The following is a 19,711-nucleotide window of genomic DNA, read 5'->3' on the forward strand; positions in this document are numbered from 1 at the left end:
TGTACCCGTTTTTTCAAGATTTGACTGTATACCACCCTTTCTATTAGAGGTATTTATATTCAGTTTTTCCAGTCAGGAATGAGGTTAGTCCAGAAGCTGACCTTCCACAATAGGAAATCTTTATCTGAAGAGCAGTGTGAGAGAGAGAACTGGATTCCGGGTCTAAGTCTGCCCCTTACTGATAAGCTCTATGGCCTTGGAGAGCTGATTTTTCCTATCCAGGCCTCCGAACCCACATTTGTGGGTGAAGAAGTTAGTCTCGTGCTGAGGCCCCTTTTCAGTTTCAAAATGCTCTAACTTTAATTGAAGTCACTACAGGTTCTTTACAGATCAGTTGCAGCTGTCTCTCCCTGTCTGCTAGCCACCCGCTCCCTCTCTTCTTTCCTCTTTTCCTCCCCTTTTCCTTCTTCTCTGCCCTCTTTCTTCCTTTCCACTGATATTTTCCTTTTCACAAAAAGGGATTCAGGGCATGGACTATATGACTCAGATGCCTGTAGAGCCAGGGACAGCCTGTGAGTAGCAGCAATGGGAAGAAGGCAAAGTTGGAAATGGAGAAATTCCCCAAACTGCAAACTGAAATCAGACATGGAGATGCTATCCAGGAAGAAATCCAGACTTTGTGGGTCATGGATACACCTCTTGTATTGAAATTTGACACTGCTCCTTGGATTCCAAATTCCTTAGAAGTCAACACATACTTCCTGGGTGTGTCTTGTGCCACCCGGTGTGCCAGGCTTAGGCTTACAAAGGTGAATGAGATGTAGCCACTATATGAAGCTCCGTCCAGTGGGGGAGTGCAAACTGGAACTCTCCAGTGAGTCTCAGTAGCTCTTCCAAGCTTGACTTTTAGTTCATCTACTGTTCACTCTTGGGGAGTGGAAAAGCTGTTGACATAAAATGGCTGTGAGTAGTGGAATGTCATGAATATGATTTGAGGTCAAAGGATTAAACTGACGGGTGTTCTTAGGTAGAAATGGAACAGTGTCAATTCCAGCGAACAGTGACACTGTAAAGCATTCAGGAGTCCACTGGTAAAGGTTCTGTTTTTGGTAGGCTCTATCCAAATGAAAGGGGGAGAGGAAGTGGCAGGAGTCTTAGCACATAAATCTTGCTTGGCCACTTATGAACTGAGTGACCCCCTCTGGCCTTATGACAGGCACAGTTGAAATGACCTTATTACATTGTTGAGGGGATTAGAGCTGGCCTCTGGCACTGAAGACGCACATAGTAAATGGCAATTAATATATATTTTTTAAATTAATTAGTTTATTTTTGGCTGCGTTGGGTCTTTGTTGCTGTGTGCGGGCTTTCTCTAGCTGTGGTGCGTGGGCTTCTCATTGCAGTGGCTTCTCTTCCTGCGGAGCACGGGCTCTAGGCACGTGGGCTTCAGTAGTTGTGGCTTGCAGGCTCAGTCGTTGTGGCTCACGGGCTGTAGAGCGCAGGCTCAGTAGTTGTGGCACACGGGCTTAGTTGCTCCGCGGCATGTGGGATCTTCCCAGACCAGGGCGCGAACCTGTGACCCCTGCGTTGGCAGGCGGATTCTTAACCACTGCGCCATGAGGGAAGCCTGGGCAATTAATATTATTAAGTAACATTATTATACGTCTATCCCAAGTACAGCAAATAAAAACAAGGGTACATACATATGAAAATATGTAAACACCACCAGAAGACTGAGTATTCAAAGTAATGAATGGGTAATTTTTTTCAGGGCCCTTCATGCTCATGATAGCATCAATGTGAATCAGTTATTCATTACCCCACATCTTGTCACTGTCAGGGTATCCATCAGCCTTCCGTCCTTTTGGACACATGAGATCTCTTGACCCTGCAGACATTTGTCTGTATTTCACTGGGCACAAGTTCACAAATAAGTAATCAACTGCAGTATGTCTCTTGCAGACTTCCGTCTTGGGTTTGAGGTCAAGTGTTTATCATTTTAAGGATCTAGTTCTAAACGTTTTTTTTTTTTTTTTGCGGTACGCGGGCCTCTCACTGCTGTGGCCTCTCCCGTTGCGGAGCGCAGGCTTAGGACGCGCAGGCTTAGTGGCCATGGCTCACGGGCCCAGCCGCTCCGCGGCATGTGGGATTCTCCCGGACCAGGGCACGAACCCGTGCCCCCTGCATCGGCAGGCAGACTCCCAACCATTGCGCCATCAGGGAAGCCCTCTAAACCATTTTAAGGACGTGGACCCAGAATATAAATCTGACAGAAGTTATAGAAAGTCTTCCTGGAAAGATTCTCACACGCACATTTTGTTTATACTTTGGAGGAAGGTATTTGCAAACTCCTCTACCAGCACTAATAGACTTGTAAGAGCTCCTGTATCCCAGCTGAGGAAATGGAATAAATGTATGTATCTTTCAGAGAAATGGTGAGAAACTAGCTGGCCTCTGTGCGTGACACCGAGAAATGAGCTTTTTGGAACTCCTTAGCACTTAACCTTATTTGAACCCTCTAGAAGTGTGTGATCCTGGAACTGACACAGGCTCCATAGAAGGTATTTAGAACGTAAGAGCAAGTCCTGCCACCTCCTCCTCCGTAGCTGTTTATACTGCTCGTCGGAGAGGAGTTATACCTCTACCAACAATGGGGGTGTGGGTGAGGCAGGCACCCTCTTGGTACTTGGCCTTGTGTTGAGAGTAAGGTGACTCTAGTGGGACCTGTAAGTAATTGCTCTGTTCACCATTAGAACAGTCACCTGGCTTTAGGGAGTCACCTGAAAATCTGCAGAGGTTTCGCAGTAACCACTATATTTCAGTTGCAGCACTGGGAGCTTGTTCGTAGTAACCACGCACGTCACCAAGCGCTCCCCTCAAGTGCAGGCACCCCTCTTCATTAGAACAAGGGCTGAGGTCCAACATGCCACAGCTCTTACTTTGCATTATTCCTTTTTCCTTGTTTTTAAAGGAAACTACGCATCAACTCGTGATAGCTTTTAAATGTTTTATATGAAACAAGAAGTCTCCGTTGTGGTCTCAGTTTTTAAAAAATGAATAAGCAACTCCATTTTTTCATCCAATAGACATTTATTGAGCAGCTGCTTTTGCAAGGTGCCAGCTATAAGCTCGGGGGTCCAGGGATTAAGAAGACAGATAGGGTCCCTGGAGGCAGATATTATATAACAAAGTACATCATTCTTTAATTACAGTTGTGTAAAGTGCTGCGGAAGAGCAGTTTAGAGAGCTAAAAGAACACATAACACTCAGAGTAAGAGTGATGGAGCCCATGGCTATTCCACACACTCTGCATCAGCTTATTCAAAGCTCGTAGCAAGGCACCAGTACTGTTTCCATTATGCAGATCAGGTAACAGAGTAACAAAGAGATGAGGTCATTTGGCCACGTGGTGCCACTAGCAAACCGTCTAAGTCAGGATTTGAACTCTGGGTGATCTGAGTTCGGAGTCTTCACTCCTAACCACTACACAATGGCTTCTATGAGAGACTCACTTTTAATCTGTGTTTTTAAGGGTAAATTGGTTTAGCCAGGCACTTTCCAAATGCCCTCATGCTTTGAGGTGGGAAGAAGATCATACGAAGAAGAACTAGAAGAAGACCAGTGTGGCTGGAGCCCAGAGAGCAAAAGGGAAAGGAGTGCAAGACCAGGGGAAGGGTGGGCAGGGAGCAGGCGGTGCAGGACGAGGTGGGCCGCATGGGTGATGGAAGCTTTTCTTCCAACTGAATCGGGTCAGCTCCAAAGCTAGACCCCCTCGGTCAAGAAGACCCTCTCGGGAACCTCCCATTCCTGTGAGATGGACACATGGAGGGAAGTTCTCCTGATCTGGCTAGATTATTCCAGATCCATTTACCTTTGTGTATGCACAAAGCATCCTGCTCGAGGATGTTTTATCTGTGTCATCAGTCTGTCCCACTGATGTCTTTTCCAGGCCCATACGTTTTCTGCCTTTTCTGGGAGCTACAGAATTACATTTTTCTTAGTGGTCCATGTAGCCACACTGCGCCTGTAGCAGGTCCAACTGTCATCATCATTCATCGTGGCTAACAGAATGACAGGTGCTGTGTTGGGCTCTTTCTACCTGTTCTAGTGTTTCAGCCCCAACTCCATGAGTTAGACACTGTTACTATTGATATTTTTCAGATAAAGAAACCGATTTACAGGGGTTAAATGACTGGCCCAGAGTCCCACCAGCTAATTGTCAGAGTCAGGTCTTGCATCCTGGGTTGCCTGATGCCAAAGTGCGTGCTTAACCCTGCGGATCTCACTTCCTATTTTACAGATGCAAAAACTGTCCAAAGTTAATGATAGAAGTGATTCTAAAACTCAGATTTTACATGAAGTTTCATTTTCTAGGCCAACATTAAATCTCATAGGAAAAATGAAAAAGAAAGGAAACTGAATAGAACACTGTGGACCTTCACCATGACCTGGAGTAGCCTTGTAAACATGTTACAGATTTACCAGCCCACAGAGATATGTTACCCGCCCGCCAGCTAAATTGGTAACACGGGCAAAAATAGAGGGATCTGAAGGGAGTGGGGGAATCTGGATATTAACCAGTAGGAGTTTGGAAGAGAGAATTAAGAGTAAAACAGAATAGTTTTGGTATTTTTTATAAGTAATAGTCACTCAGTGCCAAGCACTGTGCCAAGTTCTTGACAAGTACTCACTCATTTAACCCTCACAACAAGCTGATAAAGTTGGTCATATGTGTATGTCCATTTTATGGATGAGGACCGATGCAACAGTCTTGTCATTCTCTCTCTCTCTCTTTGATTTTTGCCACCCCACTCCCAGTCTCATCTCCTGATAGGAACCAGAGTTATCCTTTACAAATGTCCCCCGATCTTGTTTCCCCCTTGCCTAAAAGCCTCCAGTGGCCTCCCACTGCCTTTGCAATAGGACCCATACTCCTAACTCCTGATATAGCCTAGGGGTTTTCAGACTTCAGCATGCAGCAGAGTGACCTGGACGGCTTGCTAAAACACAGATGGTTGGTCGCCACTCTACATTCCTAGCGAGCTGCAGTTAATAGTGACACTGTGAGTCCAGGAACCACACTTTGAGGACCACTCATGAGCCCCTCATTGATCCCCTGACCTTGTCTACTGTAGTCTCCCTTTTGGTGCCAAGCTCCAGCCACGTTTGCTGCTACTTTTTTCTTAAACTGCGCATTCTCAGTGGGACAGCTTTTCTCCAAGGAGGATGAAAATTGGTTCTTGGGGGCAAACATTAAAACCTCTGATATTACAGTAGTTTGTGGACTTCAAAAGCTCAACTCTACCCAATAGATATACAATATATCTGTGATATTAAAATTTCATGAGGGAGGAGGGCATAAGGGGAAAAATAAATGTCCAGAGAAGCTCCTTAAGAGTGTAATCATGAAAAAAAAAGTTGTGTGACAAATGAAGCCTATTCCTGCCACAGGGCCTTTGCACTTCTTGGGCCTCTGTCTGGAATGTTCTTTTTCCAGATCTTCCCAAGTCTGACTCCTCATCATTCCCCTCAGACTTTTATCTGCAGGGCTATTGTAAAATTCTCCAATTCTTTAAAAGTGCTTTTCTCTTCACTGATTTCAGTCTAATAAAAGGCTTCAGGGGCTTCCCTGGTGGCGCAGTGGTTCAGAGTCCGCCTGCTGATGCAGGGGACACGGGTTCGTGCCCCGGTCCGGGAAGATCCCACATGCCGCGGAGCGGCTGGGCCCGTGAGCCATGGCCGCTGAGCCTGCGCGTCCGGAACCTGTGCTCCGCAACGGGAGAGGCCACAACAGTGAGAGGCCCATGTACCGAAAAAAAAAAAAAAAAAAAGCTTCAGGGACTGACAAGGTGAGTGCTCAAGGCAGCAGGACCCTGCTGATGGAGCACTGCAGATTCCCCAGAGCACCCCTGGGTTGGGAGCACTGCATCCTCTCTTACAATTCTAATTGAATGTCCTGGGAGCCTTACCACTGTAAAATGCACAGGAGGAAGCATTGCAGGCAGGAGCTGGCTTATATTTTAGTTTTGTTTTTTCTTTTAACTTTACTTTTTTCGTGAATACTCCTATAAGGGCCAGGAGATGGTGTGGGGCAGTACAAAGAAGGAACTCTACGTCTGGCTCTGTCTAGCTGTGTGACCACAGACAAGTCACTTCCCTTCTTTGAGCCTTCATGGCCTCATCTGTAAAATATGGATATGACAAATGGAGGATAATCTGCAAAAATAATGACTCACTGTGCCATGCATCTGAAACTAACATAATATTATAAATCAAATATACTTCAATTGAAGTATGAAAAGGATATGAATTAACAGAGAAAAATAGGGATATGACACTTCTGCCACATCAAAACTTGCTGTAAAGTTTCAAAGGAGAAATAGAGGCCAAGGCACTTTGAAAGTTTAAAGCACTCCAGACAGCCAAGGTGATATTATTACTAATTGAAACGTTCAGAACAAGTTTATACATGGCCGGAGCTTCTTGCTTCCTTCTCTTCTGTAGAGTTCAGGGACAGAAAAGAACCTGCCCACCACCTGCTCAGTACCTGAACGTGGCCTTTGAGAACACCCACACTGAAGGGGCCTGTAGCAATTACCTGGTTTTTATTAGTGAAAAGTATAATAATATTACATGTTATTACCATTTGTAAAGTGTACACTCTGCTAAGCATTTTATGTATATTATCTCATGTGACCCTCCCAGCCCTGGGCAGGGGGGTGCTATTATTATCCCTGTTTTCAGGTGAGGAAACCAAGGCTCAAGAGAAGTGAAGTATCTGTGTAAGACCAACAGGTGCTACAGAGGAGAGCTGGGATTTAAACCCAAGTCTGACTAACACCAGAACCTATGGTCTTGACCATTACACTTCTTAAATAATATACTATACTTCAAAAGGTAGTAAGGGCTGCTTCTTATGGGACGCTTATATTGCACTTAGGCAAAATTATCCCCATTTTACAGCAGCTACTCAAAGAAGGTAAGTGGCTTCCCTGAAGTGTCCAGCTAGTTCGAGGCAGCACCAGGAACAGGCATCATGCCCACTGGACTTGTGAGGGGCTGCGCCTAAGCACTGCCCTGAACCAAGTAGCTGAGTGGGCGGCTCCAACCTGATTTACCCCCCCTGACAAGAGCAAGTGTGATCAGAAAAGCACTAGAAATTCTGGAAATTGATGACTTTCCAATGACTTTGCATAATCCACCACCCACGCCACTCTTACGAGAGGCAGCCATCCTTCTTTAAAGGACCACACCACCACCACCCCCAACCTTCAGGAATGCTGCTCTATGAGAGCACATGTAAGAAACAACACCGAGGCAGGGCCGCAGGGGGAAATATTTGGTTCCCTGGTTACAGCCCCAAGTGTCGGGTGAGATTTCCTCTCACAAGGCTGGTCCCTTCTGACGGGGGCAGAACGGAACTGAGATTATTTCAGAGCAGGAATAGAAATGGGGAGAAACTTGCCGACAGAGCATAATGACACAGGCTCAATTCTGCTTGTGATGAAAAAGGTGGAAACGTCTTTCATCGAGGTTTTAAGGTCACGGTGGCGTGCTTTAGCAGAAGGGTTCCAATGGTCTGATAGATTCCAGAAGGATAAGCAGCAACACAGCTGGTTGGAATTGGCCATTAAGAAGCCGAGGAGTCCCTCACTTGCCGATGAGACCTTAACAGTAGAAATAGGCAGAAAACTCAAAAGTGGATCAGGGGCTTACCTTGGTGGTGCAGAGGTTGAGAGTCTACCTGCCAATGCAGGGGACGCGGGTTCGTGCCCCGGTCCGGGAAGATCGCGCATGCCACGGAGCGGCTGGGCCCGTGAGCCGTGGCCGCTGAGCCTGCGCGTCCAGAGCCTGTGCTCCGCAACGGGAGAGGCCACAACAGTGAGAGGGCCGCGTATCGCAAAAAAAAAAGGGGGGGGATCAGGAGCTGGAAATGAAGGGAAATTCATTTATTCCACACATATTTATTTAGCTCTACAATGGGCTAGGCACCGTCTTAGGGGCTAGGAAAGCAGCAGCAAATGAAACTTACATTCCAGTAGCAAAAGAACAGGGAAAGCAAATGACACTGAACATTTGATATGCGAGTTGTAGTCCTGGGTCAGGAGAACCTCAGCAATGAGCTTGTCCCCTGGATTTTTCAAGTACAATAATAAAGTATAACAAGCCCCGGTTATGTTGGCCTCTGTCAAGCTCTGTGCTCTGTTGGTAGGCATTATTAGCCCCATTTTAGAGATGTAATAAATAAGTCCTAGGAAAGTTAAGTCAGCTGAGCTTTGAACAGTTGTGTCGGAATCCAAAGCCTCTGTTCTTTCCTCTTTGTCATGTGGTCTCTCAGTGGCCTCAACATCTTGACCTAGAGCTCAGAGCAGCACCCTGCCCCCAGACCTCCTTCTCCCATCGAACTTCCCCAGTGGTGTGCTGGTAAGTAGTTAACAACCAGCTCTCTGGGGAAAAGGGCACCGATTGGTTGTATTTGCCAATTTCCATGGTGTAAATACTCTCACCTTGACCGACTTCATGTTACCAAGGTCACCACACTGAGTTGGGGAAAGATGAGCATTAGGTACCATTAAAGAGCATTGCTTTCACTGACTCACTAGACATTGAAAACCTCAAGAGCAAAGAGAATAGTAAAAGGGAGTAAAATAATTGGAAAGTGATGAATTTCCAATTTAGTGAGCATTTATTACCCTTGTTTTTAATGTAATTTATTTCGATTTAAGTTGACATACTTTAATTTTTAATATTGGTTGTGCTTAAAAACCAGCTTGAAAATGGGACAGTAGATGCTCATGAGCTGTTAGGAGACGGCTCCACATCACCATTCTCTCCCTCAAAGGATTCTTTTCTCCTCATTCTGTTTCCTGGTGCTCACGCAGAAGTCTTCTTGGGTTCCTATTTCAAATTTCTCTCATCTTGACCTGTGGCCTTCCAGTTTATGATTTGCTCTGTTTTAATCTTTGAATCCCATGTTAGCCTCAAAAAAAGACTGAATCCTCTTTGAAAACACAACCTGCATTAGGCGACATTAAAGTTTCATCACCGAGTATTAGAAGCATCTGGGTTGAGTGGGGGAAGGTTTGTTCTGTGATGGTAAAATGGGTTTTGGACATTAAGAATTTTTCTATATTGGCCCAAATGAGTTTGACTTTTTTGTTTTCATTAGTTGGTAATGCTTTTCTAAATCCCCTACCCAAATATGACATTTCTATCCACCAAGCTAGGACTCTGGACCTAGTAGAATCCATTTGTATTCATTATAAACCTCCCTAAGGACTTATTTCAGCCTCTCCTTATATACGTGAACCCCAAAGAACGAAGAGATTTTGAAAAGCATAAAGCAGAGACATTCTAACAAGCTGATGAAAAAACTGAAACATGAAAACTCTGACAGTAAGCGTGTCCTCTAAAATTAGGGTAAAGTTGATTTAGGTTTTCTAGTTAATTTTTGCACACGTTTAGGTTTTCAGGGCAATATATGTGATTTGTTTGCTCTGTGGATGGCTTATATTGAGTCCAGATTTCCAAATGTGCTTCACTGAATAAACAGTACCCAGAGTATCTTTAAATTACAAGTATGGTAGTTTATTTTTAAAATCCCTCCACCCGAGCTGTGCTTGTCTTGAAGTTTTCATCTTCAAGTTTTTGAAAGACGCAGTACTTTCGCTCCTTCCTACAGGCTGTTTTTTCACGGGAAAAGAGAAAACTGAGTTGGCAAAGCAAAAAGTTTCCAAACCACAGGGTGTCTGCTACTTGCATAATCACTGAAGCTAAAATTTCCATTTTCTACCCGGTGACCGGAGAACTTCTTTTCTGGTCAACCTGAAATGCAGACAAGAACGAAAATCCCTCATGGCCCACGGGCTGTGTTCTCAGCTTTTCTTGGTTCCACTTTGTGACTTTTCCTGTTTACAGTGTCTGTGCCCTCCCATTTTTTCTTTTCTTTTTTGACTCATCGATACTGTACCACGATACCTAAAAATACAGCCTAACGACTGGTTTTAAGTAAAGAGGATGTCTCTTTCTGGAAAAAAAAAAAAAAGCAGAAATATCCTGCATGGTTTTCTGAAAATAAACATTTGGCAGTCTCTCATCAGTGCCTCATCTGAGTTTCTAATTGGAAAACGAGGCAGAGTATGAATTTATACAGAGAACCCTGTTTTCATGAAGCTATGTCACCTGTTTTTCCCCTTGTTCTTTGGTGAGCTCCTTCTTGAACCTGGCTCAGCCCCTTGTTAGCTGGGACCCTTGGGCAAGTCGCTCTCAACCTCTTGGGGTCTCAGATTCTTTGGCGTAAAACAAAGGGCCAAAAATGTCTACGTGGCAGGGTGGTTGTGAGAATTCAATGGATAAAATGTATGCCAAAGCACAGGACATAGACAAGGCAGTCAACATATATTCGTTTCCGTCTTGTGTTGGTGAAAACAAGAGTAGCTAGTCCAGGACACCATTTGGTGGCAATCAGGTACAGAGCAAGAGTTTGCAAGAGTTTCCCCAGCTTTGTGCACACAGGCAGCTCCAAATGGTGGATTTGAGTTAATCTGTTGATTATCACTGAGAAATCAGAATGGAATTAATCCCCAGCTATTGGGTTGCCTGCTCTCTCCAGGGTTTAACTGGCAGTTTGAGTCTTCAACTCTAGTGTGACAGTTTGACCTCTTAATAACCCAGCAGAACTTTTTCCTTAAGAAAAACAACCGTTGAACCAGCTTAAAATAACCATGTACAGTTAACATAATAGCACTCAACAGCTTACAAATCATTTCCACTAATTATAAGACTCACTGCAGTACGGTAGGGCTGATAAAGCATGTCAGGCTTAGCACAGACCCTAACGCATAATCTGTGCCGATTAACTTGAGCGTATGACAGGTGATATGACTGTCTTCTGAAGTAAACTTTAGGTTCAACCTGCATTAATACAAGAGACAAACAAAGCTAAATGAGATTGATTCTTACCCATTTTACAGGGACAGAAATGGAGGTTTAGAGAGAGACTCTGATTTTCAGGCCATACTCTTAGTTACATGGCAAAGCTGGGACACAAACCCAAGCCTCCTGATTCTAAATCCTGTGTGCACCTCATTGACACCAGGCTGGTTTCTCCTGATGGCCTTCCGTTCCAGACTTAATAAGTTGTTCCCTTTCTCTCTCTCTCTCTCTCTCTCTTCCTCTCTCTCTCTCTTTCAAACCTGGCTTTTCTTTTCACCAGCCTTATGAGATCAGGAGATGATCTGATAAGGGATTGTCTTTTATGAGAATGCCTTCCCCGGGGAATGTCTGCTAAAGTTGACTGAAATTGCTTGCCAGGTTGATGCTGAAGCCACAGAAATAGCTTTTCTTGTTTGCTTTTCTCCAGCCTCTGCCAGGCAGAAAGGGGGCTAGCAGTTGTATGCTAACATCCAGAAAACAGGGTTATCCCTCCAATCTCTCCTGGGAGCCACCCGTCAAGAGCAGTGGTCCAATTTAAGTTCTCCTCATCCACTTCCTGAAGTCTCGTGCTTCCTGGGTAAGAAGTGAGTTTCGAAGTGCATTTTGCACGTGCTCAGAACTTAACTGCATTGCCAGTTGAGCTATTTGAGAGCCCTATTCTTACCTGAAAATACCTTGTTTAATTGTTTTTTTTAAAAATTTTATATTGGAGTATAATTGATTAACAGTGTTGTGTTAGAGACTTCCCTGGTGGTCCAGTGGGTAGGACTATGCGCTCCCAGTGCAGGGGGCCCAGGTTCGATCGGGGAACTAGATCCCACGTGTGTGCCACAACCAAGAGTTCGCATGCCGCAACTAGGAAGTCCGCATGCCGCAATAAAAGATCCTGCATGGCAACTGGAGATCCTGCATGCCACAACGAGGATCCCACGTACGGCAACTACGACGTGGTGCAGCCTAAATAAATAAATATTTTTTAAAACACCAAAAAACAACAAACAATGTTGTATTAGTTTCAGGTGTACGGCAAAGTGATTCAGTTATACATATACATGTATCTAGTCTTTTTCAAATTCTTTTCCCATTTAGGTTATTACAGAATATTGAGCAGAATTCCCTGTGCTATACAGTAGGTCCTTGTTGGTTATCTGTTTTAAATATAGCCTTGTGTACATGTCATTCCCAAACTTCTAATCTATCCCTACCCTACCACCACTGTTCTTTTCTTCTCCTTATCTCTAGAGCGGTTGTTCTCAAGCAGGGATGATTTTGTCCTCCGGGAGACATTCGGCAGGGTCTGGAGACATTGGTTGTCACGAGGAGGGAGGGAGTACTGGCATCTGTTGGGTAGAGGCAGGGGTGCTGCTAAACATCCTACAATGCACAAGGGCACCCCCCCCAAGCAAAGAATTATCTGGCCTCAAATGTCAGTAGTGCCAACGTTGAGAAATCCCACTGTAGGACAAGCTCCAGAGACAGTGCCCTGTGGATCTCGTTTGCAAATATATATTAGTATCGAGTACAGTGCTCGCATGTAGGAGGTGCTCGGTAAATATTGGTCGAGTGAATGAATGAACACACGATCCAGAGCTTCTCCACATTGAACTAATTGCACTGTGTGCTAGACTGCATCTTAAGACTAGAATAACAGAGTTAGGCCCAGGCAGCCACCTAACCGATAGGTAATCATCCTACACCCAGAGTGTTCACATAAGCAGGACAGGGCTGGCAGCACAAGAGGCAGGGGTTAATTCCATCCTGATACTCACTGAAAATCATTAACAAACACATAGACAGCGTTTTTAGCAGCCGCCCATATTTCTTCAGTGTATGGCCAGGAGATAGCCGAGGAAAGGTGATTACGAAAACCTTTGCAAACCTCTGACCTTGCTTTCAGATAGTGGCAGGAACCAAGCAGCTGTGGTTTGGTGAATCTAGATCAAGCTTTTCCAGAACATGCTTGGTGATCAAGATGATATGTAAAATGCCTAAGCTATGTGTGATTTAATATATAAGACTAATAGGTGGGGGCTTCCTTGGTGGCGCAGTGGTTAAGAATCCGCCTGCCAATGCAGGGGACACGGGTTCGAGCCCTGGTCCGGGAAGATCCCACATGCCAGGGAGCAATTAAGCCCATGCGCCACAACCACTGAGCCTGCGCTCTAGAGCCTGCGAGCCACAACTACTGAAGCCCGTGTGCCACAACTACTGAGCCTGCGCTCTAGAGCCCACAAGCCACAACTACTGAAGCCCGTGTGCCACAACTACTGAGCCTGAGCTCTACAGCCCGTGAGCCACAACTACTGAGCCTGCGAGCCACAACTACTGAAGCCTGAACTCTACAGCCCGTGAGCCACAACTACTGAGCCCGCGAGCCACAACTACTGAAGCCTGTGCGCCTAGAGCCGGTGCTCTGCAACAAGAGAAGCCACCACAATGAGAAGCCCGCGCACTGCAATGAAGAGTAGCCCCTGCTCACCACAACTAGAGAAAGCCCACACACAGCAATGAAGACCCAACGCAGCCAAAAATAAATAAATAGATAGATAAATAAATAAATAAATAAATACTTCTGAAAAAACAAAAGACGAATGGGTGGGAAATAACGTTGTAACAAGTCGTGTAACACGGCCATGCAGGGCAAACTGCGAATCAGATGCCTGAATTTAAGTCCTACTCTGCTTCCTTCTAGCTCTTCGACCTAGTGGAGACCTGTGGGCTGGGGTCCATCAGTTACCTTCTCTGAACCTCAATTTTCTCACCTACACAGTGAAGCAGGATTGGAATCTACCTCACAGGGTTGTCATGAGAGAATTTAAAAGGCCCATGTAAATAAAAGAAAGGTCTCTGGAAAGAGCCAGCCCACCGCAACAGTTACTTACTAACATTTTTTCTAAGGCAGATTACTCAGCTACTCAATTTCATATTTGGTTAACTGAATTCTCCCCTTCTTTATCACTCTCCCCACCCCGGCCCATTTTCCTTTCCTCTTCTGCTTCTTTTATGCCACGGGTGCTTTTTCCTTACTTACTGTCTCTCATTTTCCTACTCCAGTCCCAGTGAACCTGCAAGGGACGCCCAAGAGTCCTACTTTGATACGACTAATGGTCCTGAGATTCTACCCCAGGTCACAGCAACATGACCCTAGATAAGTTACTGAACCTCTCTGCCCTTCAGTAGTTTTGCCACCTATAAAATCTCAACAATAAAACTTCTTCCTCCTAGGGTTGTTCACAGCATGAAGGAAGATACTACCCACATGAAGTGCTTAGCACTCGTGTGACATGTCCTACATGCTTCCTAGAAGCTAGGAGAATGGTTGGTTGATAGTGAAAGAAGAAGTTCCCAGTGATTGCACACTGGGAGGGCAGGCACCGTCTTGAAAGACCTTGAGGGGAAATCGCAGCTGACTGGGATTGGAGACATCTGTGTCAGTCTAGGCCATTCTCTGAACGAGAGTGTCAATAGCTCATATTCACTCAGCACCCAGAGATGATATAAAGGGACCCTGTTCAGCTGGAGTTGACATCATGTGGGTGAAATCTAAAACCCTGTCCACTCAATAGATCCCAAAGTAAGAACGTCCTAGATACGTCCCTCTCTCCAATTCCTCCAGGATGTCTCATCCGGTGAGGAATTAATAGCTCACCTTGTTCTCTGGGTGGAAAGCTTGTTTTTTAAATGTGTAAGTCTGTCTGGGTCAAGGCTTGAGAGGTGTTTTTGGAACATCCTCACTTTACATTATGCTCTACATGTTTAAATCACTTGTGAATATTTCATTGGTACCTGTGTCTAGACTCTGACCAGTTAAAGTATTCCTCCCCTGAGCAGAGATTTATTGCCCACATTCTTACTATGTACCAGGCCCTGTTCCAGGCCCTGGGGATACAATGGCAAACAAATCAACCAAGGCCTCTCCCGTGGAGTTTACATTCTGGTGGTGAAAGATAGAGGATAAACAAACAACAACCAAAAAGAAATACTAGCTACAAAGAAAATAAAGCAGTGTGGTATGAGAGACAGTGTCCAGGCTGTACTTTACACTGAGGATAGGGAAGGCCTTTTGGGGATGGTGACATTTGATTTAACATCTAAAAGATGCAAAAGCACCCAGTCGTGCCGTGATCTGGGAAAAGAGCATTCCAGACAGAGGGAACAGCATATGCAAAGTCTCAAAGTAGGAACAAGCCTTTATTCTGAGGAAGAAAAGAAGGTCGGGAGTTCCCTGGCCGTCCAGTGGTTAATACTCTGCGCTTCCATTACATGGGGCGTGGGTTCGATTCCTGGTCCGGGAACTAACATCCCACATGCTGCGTGGCCAAATAAATAAATAGATAAAGATAAGAAAAAAGAAAAGGTCAGTATGGCTGGTGTGTCCAGGCAAGGCAGATGGGTTGGACATTAAGTTAGAGAGGGTGGTGAGTCAGGTTACATGGACACTGTGAGCGAGGCAAGGAGTCGGATTCTCCATTGTATTGCTTGAGAAGCCCCTGGGCGTTTTTAAGCAGAGAAGTGAAGGGATTGGATCTGTATTTTGAAGAAATCATTCACAGGGCCATACGGAAATTGGACTCAGAAGCACCAAGCCCGGTTAGGTAGCTGATTTTGCACACATCCAGGCAAGATTAGACTCTAATGATGATGGTGGATAGGTCATCCCACAAAAAATCTTGGGGAGTCATTTTAATGAGACAGGTCCTCTTTTGCTGAACTTTCAGAAAAGGTCAAAAGGGAATGAGAGAGAGGAAATGAAGCTCGCTGCTTCCTTACCAAGCTTTCATATTTCCGTGTTCCAAAGAGCTACTAAAGCAAAACCGAAGTAGGCTGGGCTTCTGGTCCTTTTTTGGTATTTCCTGTTGCTTTCTAAGCTGCTCCCGGTCATTAGGAATGATCCCACCCTGCCCTATCTTGACTTGCCTTAGGGGTTTTTTGGGTTTTATTTCGTTTGTTTTTTGTTTGTTTTACCGATTCTCTGCTCTCGTCTCCTGAATCAGGTAGTGGGATTGGGATTTGGTGGGGCGTGAGGGTGAAGTTCACACAGACTTGAACCCCACTATAGGCTGCACATCAGCGCACCCCATGAAGCCAGAGTTCTCGCCAGTTCTCACTTCCCTTCTGATCTTCCTCATTTAACCACTGACCAGATGGAGAAGGTCCTTCCACCAGCACTCAGCGCTTAGCCTCTGAGGACCTGCTCTGTCATCTGGGGAGCAAACGCAGGGCAGCCACTGAGGTGGGAGTTTTAATCCAACATGCACAATTTTAACCTCCGATTTCCGGAGGTTGAAGACGGGAGAGGGTGGTGGGAAGGGTATCAAGTCTGGGTGGGTGTCAAGCGAAACTTTCCAAAGAGATCAATTTCTTACATGTTTTTCTATTCCACGCGAGGCATTGCTGCTATTAGCTGTCACTGGGTAGGGGCCAAATCCGAAACTGCTCTGATGGTCTCTGTGGGGCTCAAAGGTGATTTTGAATGTGTAGGTATAATCATTGTGATCCATGAACAGCTCCCTTCAAATATAACTCCTGTGGATGAAATTAGAAGAGAAAGCTTCAGTGGGAGTCATGTTTGAAAATAAGTAAGAAATGCCCAGTTTTTTTTTCTTTTTATGTTTACGGTATTTTTAAAAAATTAAAAGAAACAAATCCATTTGTTGGGAAAAGAAGTGCATTTGCATAAGGTGGTATTTAGCAGCTGAGTAACCTCATGCTTACCTCATGTCGGGCCTGGAAGACAGAGTCCTGAGTTTTATTTTGTAAGTTTCATGTGTACAACATAGTGATTCACAATTTTTAAAGATTATGTTGCATTTAAAGTTATTATAAAATATTGGCTATATTCCCTGTGCTGTACAATATATCCTTGTAGACTTTTTTTTTTCCCGATATGCGGGCCTCTCACTGTTGTGGCCTCTCCCGTTGCGGAGCACAGGCTCCGGACGCGCAGGTTCAGCGGCCATGGCTCACGGGCCCAGCCGCTCCGCGGCATGTGGGATCTTCCCAGACCGGGGCACGAACCTGTGTCCCCTGCACCGGCAGGTGGACTCTCAACCACTCCGCAACCAGGGAAGCCCCCTATTCATTTTATACATAGTAGTTTGTACCGGTGAATCCCCTACCCTATCTTGCCCCTCCCCCTTTTCCTCTCCCCACTGGTAACCACTAATTTGTTCTCTATATCTGTGAGTCTGTTCCTTTTTTCTTATATTCACTAGTTGGTTTTATTTTTTAGGTTCCAGAGTCCTGAGTTTTAATCCTGAGGCTCACATTGACTTGCTGTGTGGCACCAGGCACATCTTTCCTTAATTTCCCCACGTTCCAAATAAGCGGCGGTGATTAGATCCCTTCTAAGACTCTAACTTCTACAATTCTAACTAATTCTAGTCAAATGATTTTGCCCTGGTACTGAGATGACTTTTCACACCTGCTTTATGACGCATTGTTTTTCCCTTTCTACCCACTCATCTCCTCTCCTGAAAATGGGCTCCGTGGGAAGGCTTTCCCACAATTTGTCACTTTATAGTGTAGGGAGTACCTAGTGGGTAGCTAAGTGGTTAAGAGCTTGGACTTTGAGTTTGAGTCTAGTTCTGCCATTTATGTATCTTGTTATTTATAATCTCTCTAGTAACCTCCTTCTCCTGTGTTATTGGGAGATAAGATTACCTGTCTCATGTGAGTATCACAAGGGCTTGCATATGTTAATACACGTAAAGTGATTAGTGCAGTGCCTGGAATGTAGAAAGCGTCTGCTGGTTGTGTTGCTAGTGCTATTATTAAAATACCTAGCCAGGGACTTCCCTGGCAGTCCAGTGGTTAAGAATCCGTTCTTCTACTGCAGGGGGCATGGGTTCGATCCCTGATTAGGGAACTAAGATCCCGCATGCCATGTGGTGCAGCCAAAAATACATAAATAAATGAAATGCCTAGCCAGGTGGCAGGGTCACAGAAGGACACAGGAACTAGTGTTCCCCTCTCTCTTTTTATTTCTGCTCCATCATCTCTGGAGAATGTTTCCACCATGTACTTTTTAACTTTACCTGTCATTTATATTCTTTTAAATGGGTTAGTAATATTCCTCCCATTAAAAAGCTTTTTTTTTTTAAATGGGAGGATAAATGGATTACAGAAAAGTTTAGCTGTTTGCTTGTTAATTTTCAAGCCCGTGGGGACTATAATAAATGTGGTCCTCAGAAGCGGTATATTTCACTCTCAAGAGTGTCAGATTAAAAGCTGTCAGGACGTTGCTTATGAGGTTTGGAAAGACTGAGTAACTTTTTTAAGGTAACAGAGGTAGTAAGAGATAAAATATGATTGTGAGCCCAAGTCTGGCTTAGAACGCTTGTACAAGTTCCATCATTTCTCAGGCCTCAGTTTCCTGGTGCTTGAAATGAGGATGCCTCCTTTCATAGGCTTGTGTAGAGATTGAAATAGTATTTTTTTAAAAGAAGAGAACATGAATGGTATTTTTATTCTGAAGTCTCTTGTTTTTCTCTTGCCATCACATAAATGCATTGGTTCACACGTAGCTTGGATTTGAAATTTTATCCCCGTAAACTTTGTTAGAAACCCTGTTACACTGGAAGGTCTGGATTAGGACTACCTGACTTTTGGTCAGTTATTTTGGAATACTTTATGTTAATGAGGGTCAGGTGTCAAATCCTTTGCCTGGTGCACAGCAGGCCTTCCTTTGACGTTTGGTTGTGTCTCTTCCCTGGTACAGAGTGAACTTGAATGTAGTTTTCTTATTCACATAGAAGGACTCCCAGGAACCTGGCAGATAATACACATGTGTGAGCCAGAGACCACCAGCACTACCTACAGAGGGGGCTGTTCTGCCCTGCCCTGGCCACATGTGGCCATGAAGGAAATCCAGCCCAGTGTTTCTAGACCTTACCATCTAAATTTTTTTAAAATGGCATCTCCTGATTTCTAATAGCAGCAACTGAAATTTATTCATAAGCATTGTTTTGACCAACAAGATACATCCACCACCTTTCAACTTTTGATTTAAGTGACAAGGGCAGGTTTTTCTGTGGTTATTAATGATCAAATTAGCCCTTTGAGCTCCCGGAGGAGCCATCCTCCCACGAAGGAAAGGGCTTGGTGAGGACTGTGGGCTCAGATATGCCAGGATTCAAGTGTGCCAGTGTGGGCATAAAACTGTAGCAGTTTCTCCCCAGTTCATCTGCACTGCCCTTCTCCAGTTTGTGTGTGTGTATCATCACATCACATGGTGGGGTGTTTGTTTAGTCCCTTCCCCGGGCCCCCCACCCCAGATGTCAGCCTCTCTCTTGGCTGATGTATTGTCCGTGATGGGAGTATCAGTGATTCTGAGCAGATGATTTTACCATATTAATGACATCATCCGGGGAGTGTGTCCTCTGGGATCTTTTGCCTTGGTTTAGGTATAGATACCTGTGGTGTCGTATGAAGATGCTTTTAGTTGCAATAAGCAGACTCCAACTCAAGTTAGCTTAAGAGAGGGAGGCAGGGAAAAAGTGGATTCATTGAAGGAATACAGGGATGTTTTATGGAACTCAAGAACAAGGATTCTGGATAAACCGTAATGGAAAAGAGTATTAAAAAGAATGTACTCATGTGTGTAACTGAGTCACTTTGCTGTACAGCAGAACTTAACACAACATTGCAAATCAACTATACGTCAATTAAAAAATAAATTAAAAAAAAAAGAACAGGATTCACCCAGACCAGTGGAACGGGCTAGAAGTGACTGGAAAGACGTAGGGACCCTGACAGCAATTCTGAAGCTTTTCCTCTTAGGCTGCGTTATTTCTCTGGCCTCCTTCTAGCTCCCTGTCTTCTTCATTCTCTCTGC

At 44.8% G+C, this 19,711-nt stretch overlaps 1 protein-coding gene across 6 annotated transcripts in view; it reads left to right on the forward strand.

The window, feature by feature from the left end:
• Positions 1-19,711, forward strand: part of FRMD4B (FERM domain containing 4B) — a 336,491-nt gene that overhangs the window by 183,479 nt on the left and 133,301 nt on the right. The window contains exon 1 of one of the 6 annotated variants that reach the window (XM_060308020.2): positions 16,015-16,108. The exons of the other annotated variants lie outside the window; for them this stretch is intronic. The gene's annotated coding sequence lies outside the window, so the exon portion shown is untranslated. Of the gene's footprint in view, positions 1-16,014; positions 16,109-19,711 lie in introns of those variants that run through there. 6 annotated transcript variants of the gene reach the window in all.

The sequence above is a fragment of the Globicephala melas genome, chromosome 11, assembly GCF_963455315.2.
Source record: "Globicephala melas chromosome 11, mGloMel1.2, whole genome shotgun sequence".
In the NCBI taxonomy this organism is placed as follows: Eukaryota; Metazoa; Chordata; class Mammalia; order Artiodactyla; family Delphinidae; genus Globicephala; species Globicephala melas.